At 39.4% G+C, this 16599-nt stretch overlaps 2 long non-coding RNA genes across 4 annotated transcripts in view; one reads left to right on the top strand and one right to left on the bottom strand.

Annotated features, from left to right (window-relative positions):
• The window catches only part of LOC309615366, a 310048-nt gene that overhangs the window by 79446 nt on the left and 214003 nt on the right, over positions 1–16599 (top strand). For 2 of the 3 annotated variants that reach the window (XR_014236772.1, XR_014236773.1), the window contains exon 1: positions 7249–15788. This is a non-coding gene — a long non-coding RNA (uncharacterized lncRNA). Of the gene's footprint in view, positions 1–7248; positions 15789–16599 lie in introns of those variants that run through there. The other variant, XR_014236771.1, reaches the window with a different exon arrangement.
• The window catches only part of LOC309615367, a 68161-nt gene that overhangs the window by 34058 nt on the left and 17504 nt on the right, over positions 1–16599 (bottom strand). The window contains exon 3 of the long non-coding RNA XR_014236774.1: positions 7116–7255. This is a non-coding gene — a long non-coding RNA (uncharacterized lncRNA). The remainder of the gene's footprint in view (positions 1–7115; positions 7256–16599) is intronic.

Below are 16599 nucleotides of genomic sequence, written 5' to 3'. Positions count from 1 at the left end.
CCAAGTCTACAGTTGCTCCCAAAGTCCACCGTCTCAATTTTGGGCTGATTCATTGTCTATTCAGTTATTCCACAGATGCAGGGTACATCAAGTTGATTGTGGAGATTTAATCTCCTGCTCCTGAGGCTGCTGGGAGAGATTTCCTTTTCTCTTCTTTGTCCGCACAGCTCTCGGGGTTCAGCTTTGGATTTGGCCTCGCCTCTGCATGTAGGTCACCTGAGGGCATCTGTTCTTCGCTCAGACAGGACGGGGTTAAAGAAGCGGGTGATTCGGGGGCACTGGCTCACTCAGGCCGGGGGGATGGAAGGGCATGGAATGCAGGGCAAGCCTGTGGCGGCAGAGGCCACATGACGTTGCACCAGCCTGAGGCGCACCGTGTGTTCTCCCGGGGAAGTTGTCCCTGGATCATGGGACCCTGGCAGTGGCGGGCTGCACCGGCTCCCGGGAGGGGTGGTGTGGAGAGTGACCTGGGCTTGCACACAGGCTTCTTGGTGGCGGCAGCAGCAGCCTTAGCGTCTCATACCCGTCCCTGGGGTCCACGCTGATAGCCATGGCTTGTGCCCGTCTCTGGAGCTCATTTAGGCAGTGCTCTGAATCCCCTCTCCTTCCACACCCTGAAACAATGGTCTCTTGCCTCTTAGGTGGTTCCAGACTTTTTCTCAGACTCCCTCCCGGCTAGCCATGGCGCACTAGCCCCCTTCAGGCTGTGTTCAAGCAGCCAACCCCAGTCCTCTCCCTGGGGTCTGACCTCTGAAGCCTGAGCCTCAGCTCCCAGCCCCCGCCCGGCCCAGCGGGTGAGCAGACAAGCCTCTCGGGCTGGTGAGTGCTGGTCGGCACTGATCCTCTATGCGGGAATCTCTCCGCTTTGCCCTCTGCACCCCTGTTGCTGTGCTCTCCTCCGTGGCTCTGAAGCTTCCCCCCTGCTACCCCCCGTCTCTGCCAGTGAAGGGGCTTCCTCGTGTGTGGAAACTTTTCCTCCTTCCCAGCTCCCTCCCAGAGAGGTTGGTCCTGTCCCTATTCTTTTGTCTCTGTTTTTCCTTTTTTCTTTTGCCCTACCCAGGTGCATCGGGAATTTCTTGCCTTTTGGGAAGTCTGAGGTCTTCTGCCATCATTCAGTAGGTCTTCTGTAGGAGTTGTTCCACATGTAGGTGTACTTCTGATGTATTTGTGGGGAGGAAGGTGATCTCCATGTCTTCATCCTCCGCCATCTTGAAGGTCTCCTCCCATCTATCTGCTTTTTATTTGTTTTGCCTATTCTCTGATTCTATTCCCTTTCTTTCATTTGACTTGAGTATTTTTTTCAAATCATTTGATTTTTTTACCACTGCCTTATTAATTTGGAAGTCTATACTTGTTTGCTATTATTTTAGTGATTACTCCTAGAAATTAATGAGGCTTCTTGACATCAAATTTTAATGTTAATAAAAACTCTTACTTTTCTCCCAAATAATAAAAGAATCTTAGATCACTTTCACTCTATCATTTGTGTAACTTTTGTCATATGTTTGTACATTTCATTCTTCCTCACAATATATGCTTTTTCATATTCTTTTCCATTATGGTTTATTACAAGATATTGAATATAGTTCCCTGTGCTATACAGTAGGACCTTGTTGTTTATCTATTTTATCTATAGTAGTTTGTATCTGCAAGTCCCAAACTCTTAATTTATCCCTCCCCCACCCCTTTTCCCCTTTGGTAACTGTAAATTTGTTTTCTATGTCTGTGAGTCTGTTTCTCTTTTGTAAATAAGTTCATTTGTATCATATTTTAGATTGCACATGTAAGTGATAGCATATTTTGTCTTTGTCTGTGTGACTTACTTCACTTAATATGATAATCTCTAGGTCTATCCATGTTGCTGCAGATGACATTATATCATTCTTTTTTATGGTTAATATTCTATTATATGCATACCTATATCTATCTATCTGTCTACCTACCTATATATATCACATCTTCTTTATCCATTCATCTGTTGATGGACATTTAGGTTGCTTCCATGTCACAATATACTTTAAATTCCATTAACATCATACATTATTATTGCTTTATACAGTTAAAAATAATATTAACTAAATATTGAAAAAGTGTTACATTCTAAATCTTATGTTACAATAGCTTTGTTGCCTCTCCCTGGTAATTTTGCACTCTTATATTTCCTTTTCCTTTTTCTTCTCTTGCAATCGTTCTGTCTCCTGTGGTTGTATTTCTTACCTTGCATTGCACTGTTGATTTTGATGCTTTTCCTGGCATTCATTCATTGCAATTTAGGTTGTGTTTACCTTATTTCTGATCTTTACATTTTTCTGTTTTTTGCTTCTCTCCTCTGCTTGTGTTTTGGCCACATGTGAAAACAGGTGACCTGGACTGCTAATGTGTTACATACTAGCTACCTGATTACTCAGGCTAGTGGATTCCCTGTCATCTACTTGTCCTGTGACTTTCTTGGGAAGAAATTGGTCACCAAGGGGACTCTTCTCTCTGGAAGCAGACAGTCCCCCTTATCTGGATGTCATCAATGTTCTCATTGTAGAACCTGCACCCCTACTGCTGCATGACAAAGGAGACACCTGTTATGGAATTGTGAATACTAACAGAAAAGTTTTTTTAACTTTTTCTTTTAAATGTGGTTTAAAACAAGCACAGGAACATCCCAAGCAAAACTCTACAAATCACTTTGTGTTATGTTAACAATCATTGAACTAGAATGTTTGGGAATATCTTTTGGAATGATATGAAGAAGCTATGAGTGGAGATTATACTAAAGGCTTATCATTCTGGGTCATTAACATCTGTCAGGAACTTGTACAATGATGCTGGTACTCATAAAGCAAGCTGCAAAATGTAAAGGCAAAAAACCCACAAAAGGGGAGCTAAAAACAATGAAAACATTTTTGTTTAAGAATTCCTGGGGAGTTCCCTGGTGGTCTAGTAACTAGGATTTGGCACTTTCACTGCCGCCGTGGCCTGGGTTCAGTTCTTGGTTGGGGAACTGAGATCCTGCAAGCTGTGTGGTGCAGCCAGAAGAAAAAAAATTCCTGCATCACCCGTATAATACAATTTGTCCTCTCAGAATCAGTTACTTGGTGCCACAGGGAGAGTTGAAGTTTTTTTCTCTGTTATTTAAATTTGTATGCTCACTGTCAAACAAGTTGAACAATGATTCAGATGAGAATGATTTTTCTTACCATTTTATGAAATTCAGCCCATTCTGACTCATTGGGCAGTTGCCTGAAAAGAACATATTTTACAGGAGCCCCACCAACCTGTTTGAAAAGGCATCTAAAAAGTGAAAATTGAGGGGAAAGAAGAAAATGTCCTCAAAGAACTCTGTAACATTTTGATATCATCAATAATTGCTGCTGTGGTATAGCTTTCTCCTTTAGAGGAGGGAGGACTTATTGCCTCTCAGGGGGAAAAGTAAATAAGAAGGCCATGATTGACACTTATGATTACAGGTACCTACATACTGTTGCATAGAGTAATAAAATAACTGAAGATTTTTACCACAAATTGATACACATCTGCTCATAACAATCACCAATACCATAAATGGCAATGAAAGTGACCTTAAGCATTGACAAGAAAAATACACCTAACAGAAATGGCTGGAGAGTATCGAAGTTTCCTACAGAAGAAAGTTAATAAGCCTAATTTTGGAAACACAGTTGAGAACATCTGGTTAAGGGTAAACTGAGAAGGAAACATGTGATGTCACTACTGTGGATGGCTGGGCAGTTTGGGGAGAGGAATGATGCATTTCTCACACGGATTATAAAGCAGGTGCAGGGATATGATCTGGTTGTTATAGGAAACTTGAACTATTCAGACATCTGCTGAAAAGCCTTACTCTGCCAAAAGCATGGTTTTGATATACTCTTCAATTGGCTTGATGAGACTTTGTTCTCCAAGAAGATAGAAGTTGTAACATGCAGAACTTTGGAGCCAGTTCTTGTCAGGAAGGAAGAACTCACTGGTGATGCAGAAGTAATACAAGAAATCTCAGATTTCATAATAAGGAAAAAAAATAAAGCAATTCCAAGAATAATCAGACGTATAAATTAGTGTCAAGGAAATCAAATTGAAACAAAATCAGAGGAAAGTATAGTTCATTGGTGGGTGATTATAGAGAAGAATGTGGCTTCAGATTGGTAGAAGGTCCCCCAAATAGAATTTCAGAAAACAAAATACTCATGGTCCCCATGCACTATGAAAGTTAGAGGTGTATAAAGAAATCAGTGTGGTGGCAAAGAAGTCTCTCTGCTGAGCTCCAGTCTTGTAAGGAATCCACTAATGTCCAAAGGAGGTTTAAATAACAAAAAGCATACAGGATGATGGAAAAACAAAAATGTAGACTTTCTATAGGATTAAGATGAATGCTAAAGAAACAGAAAGGTACTGTAGCTGGGCTGAGCAGGGGGTGGGTCTCAAGATGGCTCTGTTTAACATCATTCCCTAAATGTAGGTGGGAGAGCACCTCCTTCAAATAACACTATTCACTAGATGCACACCCTGTCCCTTTGTCTGGGTTTATAAAAATGCTGGGGGTACTTTGGCATTGCTTTGTACAGTATGCTGGCCCTCGTTCTTGGGCATTCCTTGGTCAGCAGCCAGCATCTTAATAAACATCCCTTATTCTTGTCGCAATCATCCAGTGCTGAGAACTCTTCAATCTCTTTCTCTCTTTACTTTTTTCTCAAATTCCCTCACCCTGCTCTATCCCAATGAGGGCAAGTTATTCTTAGACTTTGGGATACTCTTTCCTCCTTAAATTCTGTTGTCTCCACCAGCTTGCCACAAATGTTTCCTAAGTTAAGGAAGCAAATGGAGGAAAAATAAGGAGAAAACACACTTTTTTTCCTCAGAATAATCTTGCCTTTCTATTTTTAAAAATTACACTTTTTATTTTCAGATAATTGTAGATTCACATGCAGTTATAAGAAATGATGCCAAGATCCCATTTACCCTTTACCCAGTTTTCTCCAATGGTAACGTCTTGAAAATGAAGAATGCAATATCACAGCCAAGAGATCAGCATTGATCCATCCATCAGTCTTCATTTCTATTTGCCCAGTTTTGCCTGTGCTTATGTGTGTGTGTATGTTTTGTTATATGTAATTTTATCACATGTGCATGTTGATGGGAACCACCACCACAGTCAAGCTCCATCACCACAAACTCCCTCATGGTGCCCTTTTAATAACCACACCCACCTCCTTCCAGTACCCCCTGCCCAACTTCTGGAAACCATTAATGTGGTCTTCATTTATAACATTTTATATATTCTTGTTTTTTCAAAAATGTTATACAAATGAAATCATTTAGTATGTAACCTTGGGGGATTTTTTTTTCTCTCGGAAATTCAGTATGCTGCAAGCAATAAGAAAAAAGAGATAACGTCTATTTTGGGGATCACAGAAAGAAATGCACATTCTATTTGGCATGTTTTCCTTTATTGAAAGTAATATTCAAAGTGGAAGGGCTAGAATGGACCATATGCTGCCAAATGTATATGACCATTTCCAATCTCTATTCTAAGCTCCAAATCCAGATTTATACTTCCTTCTGGAAAGTTCCACATGGATCACTTGAAGAAAATTCAAATGCAACATGTTCGAAATCAAATGTGTCATATGTCATCCTTTCCCCATTAAAAAAAAAATCCTCTGCTCCACCTGTACTTCTTGCCTTAACTACAGGCCCCATCGTCCCTAACATCACCAATCTTCATGTCATAGTTGGCATCTCTCACTCCTGCCATTGATTCCACTCTTTATCTCATTGTCATTAGCACCTTAATTTTTACCTACTATAAAATACCTCTGGCTTATGCTTCTCTCCATTCCCATTGCCTCTTGCATAGTAAGACCCACAATATCTCTCATGTAAACTCTGGCAAAGCATCTTTACTGCTCTGTCTCTCAGTTCCTCTTGCTTCAATATCTCACTAACCCCATATTCAAGATTAACTTTCTCAAACGATGATCTGATTATATCATTCCTCTGATATTGGACTATTTCATCACGTCCTATTTCCCACAGAGGAAAATCCAGGAGTAGATGTCTTTCAGTCGTCACATTCCATAAGCTCCCATAAGAAACACATTGGAAGTCCTGGCCCGTCTCACACATTGAAGCAGCAACTAGTAGGGATTATAGCAGAGAGAAATAGGTCATTTCTTCTAATGGGTGGGGAAAAGCCTTACTCTGGTGGTGAAGTGTTAAATGTGCATTCTATCCCTGACAAGTCTTCTACAACATACTGGATCGTCGAAGCTGAAAAGGCCTGACTTCTCAATCTCCTTCAAAGGGAAACTTCCCTACTGTCCATTGCTGGCTGAAGGCACCTTTCCCAGAACGTCTTTAGGCATAGGTGGTCATTTCCTATATCTGCAATGTCCAGTCTTCCCTACCCTGGCCACATTAGATTGAACTGGAACTTCCCAAGGGCACGCAATTACAGGCAGCCAAAAGCATTCAAAAAGTCTTGACTTGAAAGCTCTACTCAAATATGATTTTACTCCCTCAGGAGTTTGACCTAGAGATATGGGGAGGGGATAGAGGAGTTAGTAGAGGAGGTATAAGTGGAGAGATACACCCAGAAAGAAGAAAAATCAGAGAAAGAACTAAACCATGCCAACTGATAAATGCTAGAGTAAATATCAACAAACTGTAGCTGAAAAGCATCAAGATAAGCTGGCTTTTGGAGTTTCTTGGATCCTAAATATTCATTTTTTCCCTAATTTCTTTCTCTTCTAAAGGTCTTGTCGTATGTCTCTTTCTAGAGTCTAAGAGATCCTGTTATTAGACAGCATATGTGTCATGTTAACCATGCATGAGATGAGGTAACCTGAATGAACTTCTGTTCCTTGTGGCAAGCAGGAACATTTTCTTTAAAATTGCTTCTGGATAATTAATATTCCTTTCCAAAAGTGACTGGGTGAGGATGCAAAATTAAAAATAGGAATGTCTTGGCTTTTCTGATGCAAAAGCATACAGAGATTTGGCTCAGGATTTGGTTCTAGAGCAGATAGTCTGAAACTGTTTTCTCCATTTAGTTGCTGTATGACTTTGGAAATTTACTTCTTACCTCTAAACTGGAATTTTCTTACCTGTAGATGCAGATAAGAGCAATCACTGTCTCAGAGGGCAGTGGCGAGGTGTAAAGGAGACAACGCAGGTAAAGCACTCGGTATGGGGTCTGGTAGACAGGAAGCACTCATTGGATGTTGAAGATGAGGGTCAGGAAAACCTAAAAGATGACTTTCAGTTTTATGTCTTGGTACCAATCACTAAAAAGTAGAACAAAAAAAAGAAGATCTGGGCTGATCCTTCAGGGTTGTCCCAAGTTGAGGCAAGCTGGCTGGGTCTTTGTACCAGTCATATACATGAGTTATGGAATACAGGCTACCCGTGGGAAACACTAAGGCAGGTGTTCCTGGGGAACTAACAGTTCCCCAGAGAGGGCTGACATCTGGAAGTTATTTGCCAACAATCTTTCCTGCAGCTAGGTGGAATAAATCTTTCAGTCTGTAATGGGGGATCTGGGTGGTTCGCAACTTAGTACTAAGGCACAGGACTCAAGACCAAGAAGAGAGACCTGCCAAACTGCTGGAGGAGCTGCTTCAAGAACTTACGTGAAGACACTACTTGTATCTACCAGTTAAGTTCCTGAGTAGCTCTTCCAGGAGTTTGTTAGGTCTCTTTTCTTGAGGGAACCTATTCAAAACGTGTAAGGAAAAGGTAGTGGACCCTGAGGATACATCTGGTTTTGAGTACACAACTGATGCTTATTTCTTTCCTCTATTATCTGTTCTAGATTACCCTAGCCTCTGCATTGGTATCTATTACTGACAGGTTAGACATACAGTAGCTGGAAAAGCTACAGTAGTGCTGAAAAGTGGGAACCCATACTCCTGGGCCTGTGGATAGTATCAGCTGTTCATTCATACATGTCAGAGACTGACTGATGTCAGTTTGCTAAGTCTTTGTGTTCTTTGGGTGTTTTGGTGTTTCATCCATGGTGGGATACTCTCTGATGGCTGTTAACATGCATGATACAAAGATCTTCATACTTTGTGTCTTCTTCTGTTTGGTACCTCACATGCCTCTACCATGATCTTCCAATCTATTTCTTTCTAGACAACTGTCCAGTCATTTGAGGCATTTGCCACTGCCCGTAAGTTCACATAAATGCTGGGCTAACCTCAGGCCACTCTTCCTTCCACTCTAAGTGGTTGATCAAATGCACTGCCTCAGAATATGCCCACTTGGAGGATTTCCCCTGAGCTCTGTCCTTTAAGGGTACTTCTCAGTAAGGCTGTAGTGCAGCTGCCATCTATTTTCAGCTTGAATCTAAATACTGAGCTGACTTACTCATGAATAACGACGTGTTTCATTGTCTTCTCGTTCTTCAGTCCTCCACACAAATGCAACCATTGTTATGAGCTGAGGAAGGGACCACTGTGGTGGACACATGGGGTTCTGGGCTATCTGCCCATCAGGCTGCTTTTGGTCTTATATCCTGCTTATGCTCAATCCCAGTTATACCACTTCAGTTTCACAATGGATTGCTGCTGGGCCAGTCTGACTTTATGACTTGGTAGATCTAATAGAATCCAGCTCATGATGGGCAGTTCAGGCTGCAAGGTGACTTGTTCTCCTATAGTTAAACATTCTGTCCCTATCAGGATTCAATCAACATATCAAGAACCATTTTTCAAAAGGTGTACATTTCTCTGCTGAAGATTGCACAGCCCTGCTCCAGAACACTAGGGGTCTATGTTGTAATTCTCCCATGAGGACTTGCCAAAAACTCCACATGGTACCCTTCCCCAGCATTGATACATCTAACACCATAGGGTCTTCTGGGTTGCATAGCTCATGCATCAGGGCTGCTAGTACGTCAGCCTAAACCTGCTGGAGAGATTTTTCTTGCTCTAGGTCCCTCAAATCTGGCAGCCATCTGTGTTGCATGGCATTTGGCAGCTGTATTTTCAGGTGCAACATGCCTCAAGAACACAAAGAGTTTTACCAGGCATAGTGTTTCCTTCTTTGTTGTGGAATATTCAATAATTTGTCCTTTACTTTCAGGGGATTTTTCAAGATATCCTAGACCACTATAGCCCTAAATTTTTTTTGAATTAGTAGACCCCTAAATCCACATTGCCTAAAGCTCATGTGTGTTACCAATGACTAAACGTATTCATGATGAGCTCTGAAGCTGGGATGGCTGGTTAGAGTTGTCTCAAGCTGGCATGACCGGATCTGCCTGGGCTTTGTCTCCCCACAATGATTTATATCCCCACGATGGATGTGGCTGTCTTAGGGCACAGTGGCTCTCTTCAGTAGAAGAAAACATCTGAGAGGGCTGAAGCTGAGAGGTTGGCAGACAGCTTTCCCAGGACCTGGGGGAGAAACTCCTTCAGTTCGATGGGGGGATCTGTGCCATGTAACCCAGCATGGCAAATTATTTTTGCAAATTTCTGTTTTCTCTTAAATTTAAAGTTACTTTTCCTTCCTTTAGTTAAAAATTTTCACTTGATGACTTTTATTTGCTCTTGATTTTTGATAGCTTTATATTTCTTATTTCCTTTGGTTAACCTTACTTATTTTAGCCTTTTAAAATTTTAATCTTTTTTCTTCTTTTCCCCATTTTTAATTATTTTCTTTTTCTTTCAAATTTTAAATTAATTTTTTAGCCTTCATTGGTTTTTATATATGTGTAAATTTTAATTTTAATTTTAAACTTTTCTAAGATTTTAGCTATTTCTCATAATTTGTTTATGTAATAGTAGTTCTGCAAAGTGGAAGCAGCAAGGACAAACTTCCTTACAAGGGAAGTCTGGAAATCTCCTTGAACTCCTTTTTTTCCCAATAATTAATTAATTAATTAATTTTTGGCTGCGTTGGGTCTTCATTGCGGTGCATAGGCTTCTCATTGTGGTGGCTTCTCTTGTTGCAGAGCATGGGCTCTAGGCACGCGGGCTTCAGGAGTTGTGGCACACGGGCTCAGGAGTTGTGGCTTGTGGGCTCTAGAGTGCAGGCTCAGTAGCGGTGGTGCATGGGCTTAGTTGCTCCACAGCATGTGGGATCTTCCCGGATCAGGGCTCGAACCTGTGTCCCCTGCATTGGCAGACGGATTCTTAACCACTGCACCACCAGGGAAGTCCCAAACTCCTTTTTTTAAACTGCCCTTTTGGCTGCATTCAGTTGATCTCCCCTTTTTTCTAGTGTTATGTACATAAAGTCATGGTCCTCTCAGGGAACTCACAAGCCAACAACCCTTTTCTGGGCCACAGCCATCTTCTTGTAGACAGCGCTCATGTGCTATTGGCATGGGGGAGTTTCTCATCATCACATCTGTTTCATTTAAGGGAAATAATACTTGAAGCACATTAATGTCCCCTTTCTTTTGCATTATCATGAGATGATCTCCATATTCAAATAGAGCCCTCCATCTTACTGGAGGTGAGTATGAGGTAGAAGTAGGGGTTGGGGTGGATGTTGGGAATGCTACCACTGGGATACGAAGAGAAGGCATTAATAGTCACCATAAAATATCCAATAGAGGACTTTGCAACAGGATTGTCTTAAAATCTGGGCTTTGTTTAGAGATTTCTATAGCATACCGACAGTCGAGGTTGGTGGTCTTCGATTGGTCGTTTTCTTCCCTGAGCGTAGAGAAAATAAAACTTTATGCCAGAATTCTTCACTGAAAGACCTATTTTCCTAGCAAAAGGATATTATTGTATAAAGATAAGCCTGAGTCTAACCTGAGAGATAATGAGAAGTAAAAGAAGTCACATGAGAGTAGGGCAGGTACCAGAGTTTTACTCAATCCCAATACTTAGGGTTGAATCTTGAGGTGAGAGTGATAATTGAGGAACTTTCAGGTAGATATGGTGTAGGTGGAAAACATCAGGGCTTGTGGCATGTGGTCTGCTTCCCCAGGTGACTAAAACTCCAGGCACTAGGAGTCTAGAAGAGGTCCTGAACAGAATATTTCCAACATGGTGCAGGGCTGTGGAAAACAGCAGTATTGAAAGGAGGCAGGACTCTGGTTTTCCTTCTCTGTGTTTCCATATGTTGTATTTTGAGTCTGTTGATTGTTTCCCTTGCTTTGCAGAAGCTTTATAGTTTCATGTTGTCCCACTAGTTTGTTTTTGTTACTTATACTTTTGCTGTCATATCTGTGAGGTCATTGGAAAGACTTCATGTCATGAAGCTTTTCCCTTATGTGTTCTTCAAGTTTTACAGTTTCAGATCTTATGTTTAAATCAATCCGTTTTGAGTTGCTTTTGTGTATAGGTGTCCAATTTCATTCTTTTGCCTGTGGGTATCCAGTTTTCCCAACATCATTTATTGAAGAGACTGTCCTTTTCCCATACTGTATTCTTGGCACCATTGTTGAAGATCAGTAGACTATAAATGCAAAGATTTATTTCTGGGCTCTATATTCTGTTTCATACATGGCTGGCTTTATGCCTGGGCCATACCATTTTGATTACTATAGTTTTGTAATATACTTTGAAATCAGGAAATGTGATGCTTCCAGCTATGTTTTTCTTTCTCAAGATTGATTTGGCTATTTGTGGTCTTTTGTGGTTCCATTTGAATTTATGGAATTGTTTTTCCTATTTCTGCCAAAAATGCCATTGGGATTTTGATAAGGATTCCGTTGAATCTCTAGACCACTTTGGGCAGTAAGGGCATTTAAAAAATATTAAGTCTTCCAATCCATTAACAAGACATGTCTTTTCATTTGTTTGTGTCTTCTTTAATTTCTTTCATCAGTGTTTTATAGTTTTTAGTATGTGTCTCTCACCTCCAAATGGGCAACAGGTATATGAAAAAATGTTCAATGTCACTAATCATCAGGGAAGTGCAAATCCAAACCACAATGAGATATCACATCACTCCTGTCAGGATGGCTGTTATTAAAATAAAGGACAATAAGTGTTGGCTAGAATGAAGAGAAATTGGAATCCTCACAGCTTGTTGGTGGGAATGTAAAATGGTGCTGATGCTGTGGAAAATAGAAAGGACATTCCTCAAAAAATTAAAATAGAATTACCATATGATCCAGCAGTCTCACTTCTGGGTATTTATCTGAAAGAATTGAAATCAGATTCTTGAAGACATATTAGCACTCCCATGTTCATTGCATCACTATCCACAGTAGCCAAGATGTGGAAACCTAAATGTCCACTGATACATGTATGGATAAAGAAGATGTGGTATATACATACAATACTTATTATTTGGTCTTAAAAAGGAAGGAAATTCTACAATATGTGACAATATAGATGAACCTTGAGGACATTGTGCTAAGTGAAATAAGCTATCAGAGGAAGACAAATACTGCATGATTCTACTTGTATGAGGTATCTAAAATAGTCAAAATCATAGGCTCAAATAGTAGAATAGTGGTTGCCAGGGGATGGGGGGAGGGAGAAATGGGGGCTTTTTTATCAATGAGCATAAAGTTAAGCAAGATGAGTAAATACTAAAGATCTGCTGTACAACGTTGTACCTGTAGTCATCAGTACTATTCAGTTGACCCTTGAACAACATGGGTTTGTACTATATGGGTCCACTCATACCTGGATTTTTATCAATAAATATATTGGAAAATTTTTTGGAGATTTGAGACAATTTGAAAAAAATCATAGACAAACCACATAGCCTAGAAATATTGAAAAAAGTCAGGTATGTCATGAATGCATAATATATATGTAGATACTAGTCTATCCTTATGTAGGCATAAGGTGAGAGATATTTAATATAAAGTTAATAACCTGTTAGTTTCCCTACTGTTTTATAACTTTGCTTTCAAAGAATTTTTGAAACATTTTTGTATAGTATGCCTCTCTCCCTTATAATTGGAGAAACTGTGTATCAGCTTATGATGACAGATAAGTTTTTTAAAAAGTGTAACACTGTTTCCAATACTGTATTATGAATATGACTATAATATTTTATGCCATAAAAATATTATAGTAATTCATTCATTAGGTATAGCTAGGCTACTGTGAAACAATTATATTGATTACAGTATGCTGTCATAAAGCAATTATACTGCTGCTACAAATGCTGTTATCAGTGCATGAATTGGTATACCTATAAGTAAATATGAATTTCTTTTTCACATTATCTTTTCATTTTGGATGTCGAGTGTTCATAATACATAGAGCATATAATGTTTTGTATCATATAAGACAATATTAATGTAGATAGTGACAGACAGATGATTCATCTTGCAAAAAGATGACAAACTTACGGTATCAATAAATACAGTATAGTACTGTAAATGTATTTTCTCTTAATTTTGATTTTCTAAATAACATTTTCTTTTTTCTAGCTTACTTTATCGTAATAATACCGTATATGATACATGTACGTATAATTCAAAGTATGTATTAATCGACTGTTTATATTATTGGTAACGCTTCCAGTCAACATAGACTATTAGTAGTTAAGTTTAGGGGGAGTCAAAAGTTATATGTGGATTTTCGACTGCAGGGGGCTGGTGCCCTTAACCCTGCATTGTTCAAGGGTCGACTGTAATGTGAACTTAAAAATTTGCTGAGGGGTAGATCTCATCTTAAGTGTTCTTACTACAATGAAATTTAAAAAAATTAAAAATCAATGAAAAAATTACAATTGTTCTTCTACCCTTCAAAATGTCAAAAATTTAAAAACTATCTTACTATTGATTGGAAATGCATAACAAAATAAAAAATAGTAAAATTAATATTTATAACACTGTAATTTAAAACATTAGAAACATTGAGAATTAAGGTGTATTATTTCTTTGTAAAAAACTTAAGAAAAATAGATTGAAAAGTGGTTGCCTTCTTGTCATATAACTTATGGTATGGAGTGAGCATCTCTTCTATGCTTTGGGAATTGTCACACTCCTTTGGACCAGCTCCCAGCATTTTTTTTAAAATTAATTAATTAATTAATTTATTTATGGCTGTGTTGGGTCTTCATTTCTGTGCGAGGGCTTTCTCTAGTTGTGGCAAGCGGGGGCCACTCTTCATCGCGGTGTGCGGGCCTCTCACTATCGCGGCCTCTCTTGTTGCGGAGCACAGGCTCCAGACGCGCAGGCTTAGTAGTTGTGGCTCACGGGCCTAGTTGCTCCGTGGCATGTGGGATCTTTCCAGACCAGGGCTCGAACCCGTGTCCCCTGCATTGGCAGGCAGATTCTCAACCACTGCGCCACCAGGGAAGCCCCCAGCATTTTAACTGTTGTGCTTTCAATGTCATGAAATATCTCTGAGAGTTCCTTCAATGTGAACTTTTTTCCTGGTGTCACTTCCTCTGTGACACCTTTATCTTTTTTGTCACAAGTGCTTTTATCATTCATGTGGGTAAGGTGTTGGCCTTCACTCAGTTCCTCCAGCTGTATATCTAGGGTCTCTTGAAGGGCAGCAGTGTCAATATTCCCAGTCAGCTCCTTTTTTTTTTTTAATAGACATTTGATTCGAATTTCACTTCCAAGTGTTACCACTTTTTGTTTCTTTGCTGCACTTTCATTTTATTGGCTAATTCTCTCTTTTAAGTATTCATTTTCATAAAATGTCTTAAGGGTTTACCACTAAAAGACAAGGAAGCAACACAACTACAAGCTTGTGTGAACTGAATAACAGATGCTCAGTGACCAGCCACCAACAGACTTTGAAAGAAGTGACATGATGGGTCATCAATCATGAGTACATCCATTATTTTCATAGTGATCTGTGAACTGAAGGGCTAACAATGAAGTTTGCACTTTATGCAATTAGGTAGTCTGTTGTGGCAACTGAAATTTGAACTATATGTCAGGGAACTGCTGTTATTTAACTGAACCGTGGTAACTGAAATTCATACATACTGGAACTGTTCAAAAAGAGGACTGCTCACAGGTAAAACAATGCCTTTCTAAGCCCTCACCTTCCTGGGGTCTTAAAACGTCAGGATGACTCAATGTCTTTCTTCTTAAATTGAGGTAAACTTTATACCCTGTAAATGCACAGCTCTTAGGAGTACAATTAGATGAGTTTTGAGAAATATCAATATATACATTAGTGTAACTACTAGTTCCATCCATTTCTTGACCTCCCTTTCCCTGCGTGAAGTCTTTCTGTATAAATCACCATGAGACACACTCCAGTCTGAGTATTATGTTGTAAAAAGAAAAGAAAGTATACTGTCCCAAATAGTTACATATAATACATCTTGTTTTGATGAGCTTGCCCCTTTTTATTGGGGCCAAGTCACCCACAACAGCTGCAGTGTTAGAGCTACTATATCATAAGAAAAAAGTTGTATTCTTCTCATTAGATTTCCTGAAAATTGCCACTCATTAAAATTTCTTCCCTGAAATGTTGTTGGTTGGGGTTCCATGTATAAGAATCTGGAGGAGTCAGCTTTCCTGCTAGGTTTTAAGAGCATCTCAATTTTAATAACCTGTTTTTATAGCCATGATTTTAAACCTTTTGTTTTGAGGGCAAAATGTTAGAAGGAAACATAAAAGCAAGCAAACTACTGCCATTCTGTTCATTCTCAGAACTACTTGATGTTGTGTCTCATGGAAAAATCCTGATGCATTTCCTGAAATTGTACGTGGTTCACACAGGCTAGGTAATCTTTCAACTGTTCTTTACTTTAGGCATCTCCATGGTAGAGATACTTGTCTCTGGACATCTGAATGACTGGTCTGGGAGTAGGCTTGGTAGAGTTCTACTGGGAGCCAATGCAGAAGGAGGAGATTGCATTTCTGGGACTGTTCTCCTTTGGTGAGTTGAATACATATGAATGAATAATTCTTTACTAAGAGAAACTGATCTTGCTGAATGGAAGTGCATAGCAGAGCCCTAGGGGAAATCTGGGAAACAGAACTATAATTACCTCCTCTGTGCTTATTGCTACACTTAGGAAGGATTCTATGAACTGGTTAGAAAGTGATCAATTTCCTCTTACATTAACTTCAACCTAGGGCCTGTTTGTACTCATAATTGGACTATTGGGATTAAAGGGCTAAGAAGAGTGAAATGGTTGGGACTTTTGAATTTTATTGGTGATTATTTGGTGTCCTAGGATCTACTGAATGCTGTTTTGGTTGCCTCAAAAGAGGAACTGATGCTCCTACTTCACAGGGTTTTAATTCTTGGCTTGACAAAAACTGATGGGAAGTTAAAAACTACACTGGTAAAGTGACCTATGCGGTAAACAAGATGGAACTCAGGAGGTCCCACCTGAATTCTTATCATATTTAAATTATACTATAAAAATATTATTTCTTCTAAAAATCTCAAAACCTTCTATGATGTTTTTGGCACTCATATCTGGGAATACATATAGATTCTGGGATTGTATTTTCCATATTTGAATATGGTGAGTGAGGTGCTAGAAATCCATATCATGGTTAGTACTTGGGATAATTATTTTTTATTATTACTAATATTATTATAGTAATATATGCCCATGGCAAAAATTTAAACAATGCAAAAGAGTATGAAATTAAAAATATTCCATTATATCATTCAACTCCAGTTCCACTTTTCAGATATAACCACTTTTCATAATTCTTATTGTTAGTTCTTCTGG

This window comes from Balaenoptera borealis, assembly GCF_965194805.1.
Source record: "Balaenoptera borealis genome assembly, chromosome: 17".
Classification (NCBI taxonomy): Eukaryota; Metazoa; Chordata; class Mammalia; order Artiodactyla; family Balaenopteridae; genus Balaenoptera; species Balaenoptera borealis.
This window is presented reverse-complemented; position numbering and strand designations above follow the sequence as displayed.